Raw genomic sequence first — 12,607 nt, forward strand, 5'->3', positions numbered from 1 at the left:
CCCATAATTCTTGGAATTTTTCATATCCACTTTCCTCATGGCCAGCAAGACTCCATTACAGTTACATACCATAATTTGTTCAACCATTCAGCAATCGATGGATACGCCATTTTCCACCTTTTTGGTATCACAAATAGTGCTGCTGTGATTTTTTCATACAGATCTTTTATTGAGTTGTCAGCCTTCCTTGGTTACTAAGTCAATAGTGGGAACCATCACTAAGTCAAAGTGTATGAAGAGTTCTGTGATTTTTCTTGCATAATACCAAAACATTTTCCAAAATGCATGGACCAACCCATAGCTTTGACTGCAGTGAAGTATTGTGCCTATCTTCCCTCATTCCTGCCAACACTGAATGAGAGTCACATTTAAAGAGTCTGGCAAAATGTATTAGACAGACCCAATGATGGATCCAAATGGTCAGAGTAATGGCGTAGGAGACTTGGAACTATCCAGTGTCAGGAAAGAGTGAGACTTGGGCCTCTCAGCACATGAGATCTGGGAGTCAAGGCAAGGGGTAGACAAGTGGGGATGATAATTCAGTTAGGTAGGCAGGGTGGTATGGTGGGAAGAGTCCTGGACCTGGAGGTCAGGGGAGATCTCTAGAGGTTCAAACACTAGCTCTGACATTTATCAGCTACATGAGTCTGGGAAAATCAGTGAAACTCTCTGAGCCTCAGTTTCCACATTTGTAAAAAAAAAAGGATGCAATAATACGCTACATATCTCACAGATTTTAGGAGGAAAACACTTTTTATATTTCAAAATATGATGATGATGATGATGATAATGATAGTGATGATGATGACGGTGGTGGTGGTAGTGGTGATGATGATGATGATGGTGATAGCTAACAGTGCTTTAAGGTTTGTAAAGCACTTTAAGTGTGTTATTTCATTTGAGCCTCACAACAATCCTGGAAAGTAGTTGCTATTTTATCCCTATTTTACAGATGAGGAAACTGAGGCAGACAGTGGTTTTAATGGCTTGCTTAGAGTCACACAGCTAGTAAATGTCTAAGCCAGGATTTAAATTCAGGTCTTCCCGACTCCAAGCCCAAAGCTCAATCTACTGTACCATCTAATTGAGGATACAGAATATAAGTTACAATTTTATGATTTCATGATCTCTAAGCCCCCGACCAGCTCTTTTTCCACATGGTCCTTTATATTTACTGAATACCTCTGATGTGCCCAGCTCTGTCCTAAGTCCTGTGGGGGTCAAGTCTATGACAACCTCTGGGGAGCCTACAGTTGTGCTAAGGAAACCAGACTGACATACAATTCAACAATTAAGCAACTACTGTGTGCTGGGGTACAAAGATAAAAACAAAACAGCCCCTGCCCTCAAGAGGCTTAGATGCTACCAGAGGAAAGCAACATGTATGCAGACAAATGAGATACAGATATGTAGGAAAAATTATATACATGCATATATATTATATATGTATGTATATACATATATATATGTGTGTACGTATATATATATATATGTATATATATATTTGTTGTTGTTCAGACATTTCAGTTGCATCCGACTCTTTGTGACGCTGTTTGAGGTTTTCTTGCCAAAGATAGTAGAGTGGTTTACCATTTCCTCCCTAGCTCATTTCACAGATGAGAAAACAGACAAAGAGCATTGAGTTGCCCAGAGTCAAACAGCTATTAAGTGTCTGAGCCAGATTTGAACTCAGGAGGATGAGTCTTCCTGACTCGAGGTCTGGTGCTCTACCCACTACAGCGCCACCTAGCGCCTATATGTGTGTATGTACGTATATGTGTATGTATGTCCGTATGTATATGTGTGTGCATGCGTGTGTATTCATATATAAAAATCACAAAGTAATTTCAGCATAGGAGGAAAGCACCAGCAGCCTGGAAGGTAAAAATCTAAGAAGACTTCTGTAGGAGGAACCCCCTGAGCTGTTCTTAGAAGGAGGCTAAGGATTCTTCAAAGTAGAGGTGAGGAGAGAGGTGCCAGAGGGGGGGGGGTGGAGGTGGGGGTGGGCACAACCTTGGCACAAGTAAAAAGGCAGGAGATCAAACACTCTCCACAGGGAACAGCAAGGAAGCCAGTTTGACCAGAAGACGGTGCGTGAAGGGGGACAGTATAAGTCAATCTAGAAAGAAAGTATGTTGGAGCCAGACTGTGAAGGACTTTAAATGTCAGACTGAAGAGTATATTTTATCCTCGAGGTAATAGGGAACCATTGAAACTCCTTGAGCAGAAAAAAGAACATGGTCAGAGAATAATATGAAACAGATAACAATCCAAAGCAGCATATAACTGGCACAGAGAAGAAGCACTATGGAAGCACTATCAGACAGTAAGCCCCTTGAGGGCAGGATCTGTATTTTGCCTCTTTTCGTATCCCCAGCACTTAGCCAAGGGCCTGGCACATACTTGGTTGGTTGCTGTCCGTGTTTGGACAGGACCAAAAGGACATCACTATGTCAGGGTAAAGGTACAATGTGTCTGACTGTAGTAGATCAGACCCATATGAGCATGGAAGGCTTGACCACAGGTTGGGCACAAAAATTTGGAGGGGAGATGTCTCTAAATTCACACTTCTCATGTTCTGTTTGAGCTACTGCAGTTGTGCTTCACGCATAGAGCACAACGCCTTCTCTGATGAGGACACACTATGCTGGTTGGTCCTGTGCCAGTGTTTCCCGTGTCTCACAATCAATTCCAAAGTTCTTCAGAGAGACCTTGGGAATGTCTTCACATCAGTTCACTTCTTCTGCCCTCCATGTGGGCGCTTGCCTTGTTTAAATTCTCTGTAATATAATCTTTTAGACAAATGTACATTTGGCATTTGAACAACGTGGCCAGCCCATCTGAGCTGTGCTCTCTGCAGTAGAATTTGAACACTTGGCAGTTTAACTCGAGAAAGGACCTCTGTGCCCAGTACTTTATCCTGCCAGGTGATCTGCAGAATCTTCCTAAGATAATTCAAATGGAAGTGATTCAGTTTCCTGGCATGGCTCTGGTATTCTGTCCAGGTTTCACAGGCATACAACAATGAGGTCAGCACAGTGGCTCTGTAAGAGTTTGGTAAGCAGCCCAATACCTCTTCTGTCCCACACTTTCTTTCCCACAGTTTCTCTGAGCCTTCTAAACACTAAGCTAGCTCTGGCAATGCATGCATCAGCCTCATCATCTATGTTGACATCCCTGGAAAATATACTGCCAAGGTCAGTGAACTTATCCACAGCATTCAAAATTTCTCCATTTCCTGCAATTAATGGTACCATGTAGGGATGGTGTAGTGCTGGCTGGTGGAGAACCACTACTTTCCTGGGGCTAATTGTTAAGCCAAAATTAGCACTAGCAGCAGAGAATCAATCCATACTCTTGCATCTCAGCCTCAGAGGCTGCATTGAATGAACAATTGTCCGCAAACATAAAGTCACACACCAACTCTCCCTCCACTTTAGTCTTGGCTTGTCGCCTTTTCTAATTAAATAATTTACCATCAGTATTGCAGCTGACCTTGATGCCATTTTTGTCCTGGTTGAAAGTGTTTGACAACATCACTGAAAACGTCATGCTAAAAAGCATAAGAGTGAGCACACGGTCCTACTTTACTCCACTGGTGAGTGGGAAAGTGCAAGAGCATCATCCATTATCCAGAACCCAGGAAAGCATGCCATCAAGAAACTGGTGTGCAATACTGATGAACTTCTCTGGGCAACCAAATTTTGCCATTATTCACCACAAGCCCTCATGACCAACAATATCAAAGGCCTTGGTCAGATCAACAAACATTGTGTGCAGACCTCTGTTCTGCTCCTGACATTTCTCTTGGAGTTGTCAGGCAGCAAACACTATAATGACCATTCCTTGGCCCTTTCTGAAGCCACACTAGTTCTTAGGTAGATGACCATCTTCTAGGTAAAGGATCAGCCTATTAAGGAGGACTCTGACAAGAATCTTGCTGGCAGTGACTAAGAGAGAGACGCCCCCATGACTGTCCCAGGACAACATATTTCCCTCTCATTTATAGAGACAAATAATGGAGGCATCCTTGAACTCCTGGGGGTAACCTCCTCTTACCTTCCTTACTGGAAGATTTCAGTCAGTTTTTGTATGAGCAGTGGACCCCTGCCTAAGTCTCAACTGGACTAGAATCAGCACCAGTGCTTGGCCACATGAGAGGAGCCTAATGGCTTCAAAACTCTTCTTCAGTTGGAAATTCAGGTAATGAGAGATTGACTTCAACCTGAGGTAAATGGTCAGTGGCTTCAGCATTGGCTGAAGATGGTCTGTTGAGAACACTATGGAGGTGTTCAGCCCATCTCTCCAGGATCATATCCTTATCACTAATCAACGTGGCTCAGTCGGCACTGAGTAGTTGAGATATACCATATGTCTTTGGCCCATAAATAACCTTTAAGGCATCACAAAAGTGCTTTGGATTGTTACTACCAGTGCAAAACTGAATTTCATCTACCTTCTTACTGAGCCAAGAATCCTGCATCTCTCTAAGCTTCACTTGCACTTTACTTTTGATGGAATTAAATGCTGCCTTCTTATAGATGGATGAATTATCCTGCTGGTAAATCCCATAGCATTCTCCGTTTTGATTTACCAGCTTCTGAATTTCCCCATAATTTTCATCAAAGCAGTCTTCATGCTTGCGTGAGTGTTCTGGCCCAGACGAGTAAATGCGATGCTGTGTACCAAATCTCTGAAAGTTCCCCACTTCTTTTCTGCTGCTCCACCATGTGTTGGTTCAGCTTTTCCTCCAAGTTAGCAACAAACTGTTCATGCACAGCTGGAGAAACTCTCTGATCTGTTGACACTAAGTCTTCTGGTAGTTGTCTTGCTTTGGAGCTGGTGCTTTTGTTGAATGTGAATGTTTGGCTTGGAGCAGATAAGTCTATGATCAGCCCAGCACTCTGCACCACACATCACTTTCATTAATCTCGCATCCTGTCTTTCTCTTCTCCTTACAATGACAGGGTCTATTAAATACCAATGTTTGCTGGCATTTAAACCCTCATCAGGGTTCATCATGGTGGGAGCATACACACTGATGATGGTGGCATGGTGCTTTCCTGCAAGGGACAATCGTGTTGTCATGACCCTGTTGTTCACTTCTTTTGGTAGACATACAGGCCTGTTGACTAGATTAGTTTTGATTGAGAAGCCTATGCCCACTTCACAGGGCTCCCCATCACTGCCACCACTCCAGAAAAATATGTATCCTGCTCCGACTTTGGTAAGCTGGCCTTCATTTGTCAGCCTTGTCACTCAGGGCTGCTGTTTGGATATAATACCTGCTGAGTCCTCTCACAACAAGAACTATTCATCTTTCAGGTCTACTGGATTTCATGTTGTTCATAAGCATGCACACATTCCATGTACCAATGGTAAGTGGAATCATCTTTGCAAAAGTTTTTGTAAATTTTTCGTGTTTTGACCACAGGGAAGGATTCCTGCCTGGCACAGTAGTAGGCCAGGGTTAAGTTGGATGAAGCAGAGAATTTTAGGGTCCTTTTTCTAACCCATTCCCCACACCAGGAGGTGAGCAATATGGTCCTTAAAAAAAGGCTGTTCAACCCAGAGGGCTGCTGCATCTCACTGCTGCTTCAGTCCAGTGAGAAGATGACCCAAAGCCTGGGTTGCCTGTTTGCAGGGTTGTGACTACAGCTCCCAGTGTATCCATACCTGCTGCTTCATCACTTTTCATCACCATAGAACTTTCAGGTAGATAAAAGTGTTAAAATGTTTATGGGTGATGTCTTTTGACTCTCACGTAAATTGAATTTAAGTGAGGCAGAACTGAATAAAGTTGTTAACCTCATCCTCTCTTCTAGAGTCACTGAAGTCCAGTGGCAAGAACAAAAGTTAGGATGACTGGCGATGACCTGGGATGTAGTGGATGACCTTGGCATCTTCTACATCTAACCAAGCTCTAAGCACTCCACATCTGCTTCAGCCACCTTCATGGCTATTGGTACAAATTGTTCTCATCCACCCATTCTGCTAGGGAAAGTCTTCACATGCTTGCAGTAGACACCCCACTAACTCTCCAGTTACCCTTAACCTGGTTTAGCCCATCTGCCAAGGCAGTCTTTACTGGGGAGTGGCCACTGCACATGCTATAGCTTCTTGGAACCACAGGTGAGAGTTGGGTGAATCAAGTGGACACCAAAGGTGGAAAACAGTCCTGGAAAGGGGGTTGGCATAAATACTAGTTGACTAACTGGTCCCTCAATTTTCCAACACAAAATAACAATCTTTAAGTAACTGGAAGGCTTTCATATAGAAAAAGAATGAACTTAATAGGTATAAATGTAAAGTCTTACACTTGGGAATCAAGAAAAATCATTTCATGAGTCCAAGATGAGAGACAGCTGGCTGGTCAAATGGTTCATCTTAAAAAGATCTGGGGGGTTTAGTTGACCCCTAGTTAAATCAGTCACTCACTAATCTGACACAGCAGCCCAGACAGCTAGTGTTACCCTAGGCTACATTAAGAAATGCCCATTATCCAGAACTAGGCAGGAGCTGGCATTACTGTAGTCTGCTCTAGTCAGACCACATCTAAGATGGTGTTTGGTTCTAGGTACCAAATTTTAGGAAGGATGCAAATAAGCTGGTGAGTATCCAGAGGAGAATGACCAGGATTGTGAAAAGCTTCATAATTGTGCCATCACACAAATTGACTAAAGGAATTTATGACCATTAGTCCCAGTTGGGGAGGAAGATGGGAAGAGAGGCATGTTGGCTGTCTTCAGTCATTTCTTTCACATGGAAGAGGTAATAGATTTGATCTGCATGGCCCCAGAGGGAGTGGTGAATAGAATTTGCAGAAGCAAATTTTACAGAAACCCAGGACTGGACCTCCAAAGTCCATCAAATCTAATCTGTACTTGAAGCCAAGTCAAGTCAACCAGCATTCATTTTTGTTGTTCAGTCATTTCAGTCAAGTCTGTGTCTTCGTGAACCCTTTTTGGTCTTTTCTTGGCAAAAATACCAGAGTGGTTTGCCATTTACTTCTCCAGTTCATTTTGCAGATGAGGAAACTGAGGCAAATAGGGTTAAGTGACTTGCCCAGGGTCACACAGCCAGTAAGTGTCTGAGGTCGGATTTGAACTCAGGTCTTCCTAACTCCAGGCCTGGCACTCCATCCACTTTGCCACCTAGCTGCCCTTTATTTCAGCTGCATTTACTGCTGCTACTATATGCAAGGCACTTTGCTAGGTGCTTGGAGATACAAAAAAAGGCAAAAAAAAAAAAACCCAGTCCTTTCTTTCCAGAATGCAAACAAATACATAGGATAAATTGGAGATAATCAACAGAAGGAGGCTACTAGAATTAAGAGGGATTGGGAAAGGCTTCCTATAGAAAGTGGGATTTTAGCTGGGACTTGAAGGAAGCCAGAAAACAGAAGCAGCCAGTGCAAATGTATGGAGTCTGGAGACTTAAACAGGAATCCTTTTTATAGTATCCCTAAGGAAGTGGTCATTTAGGTTCAGTTTGAAGATTTGGGTTGGGGGGGACCCACTACCTCCCAATGCAGCCTATCCCATCTCAGGACAACTATTATTATTAGACAACTTTTCTTATTTAGACTAAGATTTCTTCAGCTTTCTTGGCTGCCACCTCATATTGGGCTCACTCAGATTGGGCTTGTGGTCCACAAAAACATTTGGATCTTTTTTTTCAGAAAAACTGTTGTTTCATCATGTCTCCCCCAGTTTATACTTGTGAAGTTGATTTTTTGCACCTTTGTGATGCTTTACATTTATCCCTATTAAATTCCTTCTTAGGAGATTCAGTCCAATCTTCTAGCCCATTAAGATGTTTCTGAATGCTAACTCCATCACTCAGAGTGTTGGCTTTCCCTCCCAGCACTGGGTCTTCTAAAACCAGACAAACATGCCATCTATGCCTCTACTCCAATGTAGAACAGCCCAGGGCCAACTGTACATTCCTAGGATATTTCACTGCTGACCTCCTGCCACGCTGACATGGAACCATTAATGATATGGGTGAGAATACTGAACAGTTTACCATCTAACCTAGTTTGTGGTGTTGTTCAGTAATGTCCGACTCTTTGTGACCCCATTTAGGATGTTCTTGGCAAAGGCACTGGAGTGGTTTGCCATTTCCTTCTCCATCTCATTTTACAGATGACGAAACTGAGGCAAACAGCATTAAGGGACTTGCCCAGAGTCACACAGCAAGTAAGTGTCTGAAGCCGGATTTGAACTCATGTCTTCCTGACCTAGCTGCCTATCAATCCTAAAAAAAATAAAAATAAAAAAACCGGTTACGCTCTAACAAAAGGAACCCTCCTAAGCCAATGAGAGACACAGAAAAAAAGGGAAGAGATGCCTTAGGAGATGGTGGATTCCTCCTCGACAAAGAAATCTCCACCTGTCCTAGGGTGGATTCTTGTTCAGGGATGGGTTGGGATGAGAAGGCCTCTGTGGTCTCCTCCAACTCTGAGATTCTTTGAGTTCAAAGGGGAAGTGAGGGCGGAAGTCGTAAAGAGGCAATTTGGGGTTTGGTGTCAGGAAAAACTTCCTAATAATTCGAGCTATCCAGAAGTCCCATGGGCTGCTCCATGAGGTAGGGAGTTCCCCATGACTAGAAGTCTTCAAGTAGAGCCTTGTCAGGAAGATTGTAGAAGGCTCGGGTTGGGCCAGATGACCTCTGAGACCTCTCCCAACATGGAGGTTTTGTGAGTTCTCAGATGTACAAGGGGCAAGGTGGATGAGGTAACTTCCAGCTCAGACAGTCTGTGCTTCTGAGACCGAATAAGTGAGGGATGTGCTCGGGCATCCTCTCTGGATGGCTAGGTACCTGGGCCAAACCTCCTGTGTCTGGGCTCCACCCCTGTCTCCTATCCGAGGTCCCATAAACCATTCGAACGAAACTCAGGTATTTCTGGGTTAAGACGCCTCTCTTGGGTAATCTCCAAAGGGTCATGGGGCCTCTTCACAGTCCACTCTTGCTTCCAATACTCACCATTGGGCCACCTCACTCAATTCCCTTCTTTGGGGATTTCCTTTGGAAATTTGGAATTCCTCTGGAATCCCTCCCTTTGCTTCCTTCTGCCTGTGTTTCCCCGAAGGTTCTTGAGCTACCTCCTTACGTGTGTCCCCCCACATTGGCTGGAGGCAGACACCCCACCCCCACCCCCAAGCCCCCTCAAGCATTAGCCTAGCTCCTAGCAGGCTGCTGGTAAAGGGTTAAGCTTCCCCTCCCCCACGGGGGAGGGGTGCCTCCTGACCTTGGGCAGCCCCGGCCCAGAGCTGTGTAATGGGGACAGCTGCGCTCCCACTCTCCCCCCTCCGCGCGTTAGTAACGCAGCCGCCCGTCTGCCCCGTCCCCCTTCCCCAGCGCCAGCCCGCCCCAGCCCGCACAGCACATGGGCTGTCACTCAGCCAGGCCACCGGCTTATTTTAGCTCGGAGCTCAGGCGCTCACCCAGAGAGAGCCGGGCACTCTGGCCCCGAGCTTGCGAGCTCCCACTCACCGACCTCAGTAGCACCCCTCCTGGCCCTTGGCCCACTTCGGGCTCCCGCTGGCATGGGCACAGCCCTCCTTTTTTCCCTCTGCCTCCTGGCCCAGGTAAGAGATGCTCCTCCTGCTGTAACTTTGCCAGGCTCTCGGGGCTCCGGGAGCAAGCCCTCGGCCCCTGGGCGAAGGGAGGGAATGAGGAAGGGCGGAGAGGCCAAGGAGCCAGGTGGGGCTGGGGCTACCTCCTCCTCTTCTCCTGTTTCAGAGGAATCAGACCCAGCTCCTGGCGGGGGGAGGAAGGGAAACCTTACTTAGGGTGATCTTTGAAGGGGGAGGAGACAGCCCCACCAAAGTTGGTAAGGAAGCGCGGAGGGCGAGAGCTGGGACATTCGGGGTGGGGGCAGAGTGGGGAGGCCTCTGATCACTTCGGGGAACTCTGGAGAGACGATCCGACGTTCTGCGTGCTGCTCTGACAGTCTCTATTTGGAGGGATCCCCTGCCTTGAGCGCTAGGTTCGAGGCTCTAACATTCTCTGTTCTAGGTTCCTTCTGACTTCATGCTAGGGTAGGAGGCCACCTGTGTGTTTCTAATATGTACATTGTGTGACCTGTTTGTGAATATGTATGTCGAAGCCTTCCTGTTTGTGTTTTGGGGAATACGAGGGAAAGATCAGGACGAATAAGAGAACTAGCATTAATTAAGCATTTAACATTAAGTGGGGAAACAGATCCCCACTCCCTGAGAAAGATGGAGTGAAAAGAGGGCTGGATTTGGAGTCAGGATCTGGGTGGAAATTTGAGTTCTGATACCTGAGACATGTTGGACAAGTAATTTTGCCTTTCTGGGCCTCAGTTTCCTTATCTGTAAAGTGACAGGTTTGGAGTAATTGGCTTCCCTCCAGCTACCTCTCTCCCGCAGCCCCCTCCCCCCACTCCCTCCCTTCTTCTTTTCTCTCTCTCCATCAGCCCCCTTCCCCCCTGCCTGCCTCTTTGCCCTCTCTCCCTCAGTCCCCTTCCCCCCACTCCCTACCTCCCTCTTTTCCCTCACTCCCTCAGCCCCCCTCCCTCCCTCTTCTCCCTCTCTCAAGATATATACATGCTACAAAGATTTTATCTCTAAGGTCCGTTTAAGCCCCAAATCTTTGATCCTATGAAATTACAAGAGGGGCCTTCCAGGCTGGAGTTTTTAACCTTTCTGTGGGCCTGGGCCCCTTTGACAGTCTGGGGAAGGCTGTGGGACCCCTTCTCAGAATCATGTTTCCAAATGCAGAAGATAACAAAAGAGGCAAAGATGAGCGAAAATGAAGATGAAATTTTTTCCCACCCCAGTTCACTGACCCCCTGAAATCTATGAGTCAGTAACCTTTCTTTACCAGGGCCTCTCAACTACACCCATACTCCCAGGGGTCAAGGCCCAGCCTCAGCCAGCCAGATTTACCTAGATTTTCCCAATTCTACAAATAGTTGAGGATTTCAAAGGAGCTAGAAAGCCAAGTTGCCTAGAGGTGGCTAGCCAGGGTAGCTCAGTGGGTAGCGTGCTGGGCCTGGGGTTAGGAAGAACAGCCCCGATCATATCCTAGCCATGTTATCCTAAGCAAGCTAACTTCTGCCTCAGTTTCCTCAGCTGTAAACTGGGATGATCATGTGTTATTTTTTAGTTGTGTCCTATCTTTGTAACCCCATTTGGAGTTTTCTTGGCAAAGAAAAGTGGTTTGCCATTTCCTTCTCCAGCTCATTTTACAGATGAGAAAACTGAGGCAAACAGGGTTTGTTCAGCTGGTAAGCGCCTGAGGCCAGAATTGAACTCACCAAGATGAGTCTTCCTGAGTCCCAGCCCCGTGCTCTGTCCACTGTACCACCTAGCACGTATCTCCCAGGGTTGTTGTGAAGGTCAGACGAGATAATGTTTGCAAAGCACAGTACAATGCCTGACACAATGCTTGTTTTCTTCCTTTACTGGATTTCCACTTCCTGCCACCCAGTGACCCAGGATGCCAGCTACTGATGTCCTCCAGTGGCATTTAGGTGCCCCCTTCAATTATGGCCCACATGGTCTCTTGTCTAAGAACCCATGTTCTAGAAAGCATGTTTGCTAGATAAGGGGTGTCCTTTCTCTGAAAAGCACTTTGGGAATCAGAGAGCTGGAAGGAACCTTCGAAGAATTTAGAACATGAAGTGTTAGACCACAGAGTGGAACGTTACAGCTGGAAGAGACTTTAGAACATAGAGGGTCAGAACTGGGATGGCCTTCAGAACCACCTAGTTCTACACCTTCATTTTACAGACGGAGAAGCTGAGTCTAGAGAAGTCCAAGGTCACACGGATATTCAGTGTGTTCTGCTGATTTTCTGGGCCCCAGGACCTCTGTCTGTCTGAAGTAGTCCCTAACATTTCTCATGCTGATATCCTCTGTGTATGTGTGCGTGCCTGTGTGCGCATGTGTACACACACACACACACACGCACACACACACTGGTCAAAGAATGTCATTCTTGCCCCAACCCAGCCCAAAGCAGCTGGCTCTGGAGCAAAACGGAACAGCTGCCTCTTTGCAATGTGTCTGTCTTAGAGCACCGCAGCAGCTGGGGCCAGTTCAGGCTGAAAGCTCGGGGAGATTGGCCTCTTGACGCCTTGGCAGCCCATCTTGCTAGCCCTGTGCTGCCCAGCCACAGTGTGCCCCCATCTCCTCCTTCCTGGAATGGTCCCCAAGCACAGATCCTGCCCATCCTCACCCTTGCCATTTTGCTCCTTCCCTGGGCTGGGGTACAAATGGTACACATTGTCTTTGTGAAGCCCCAGGCCTCATCGCTTCCCTAGACTTGGCCCCAATGCCAAGTCTGGGACTAGGGCTCATGCCCATGGGATCCTGGCTAGAGCCAGCCGGGGTGACTCTGTCATCCACAGTTGACTTTCTGCATGTTCTCAGCCAGCTACTTTTAGTCCATGAGTGACTGCCCCAAAATGGGAGGCTGAGAACCGGCTCGCAGAAAACCTCTGGCCTAGCTGGGAGATAAAAGCCCAGGTGTGTCCACTGTGTAGACAGATCATCTGCTCCCTGCTGTAGACAAGGATGAATCAGGGCCCTCTGAGCCACTTTTCAGGGGTACTGATTTCACCTAGGACCCT

This window comes from Trichosurus vulpecula, chromosome 3, assembly GCF_011100635.1.
Source record: "Trichosurus vulpecula isolate mTriVul1 chromosome 3, mTriVul1.pri, whole genome shotgun sequence".
Lineage (NCBI taxonomy): Eukaryota > Metazoa > Chordata > Mammalia > Diprotodontia > Phalangeridae > Trichosurus > Trichosurus vulpecula.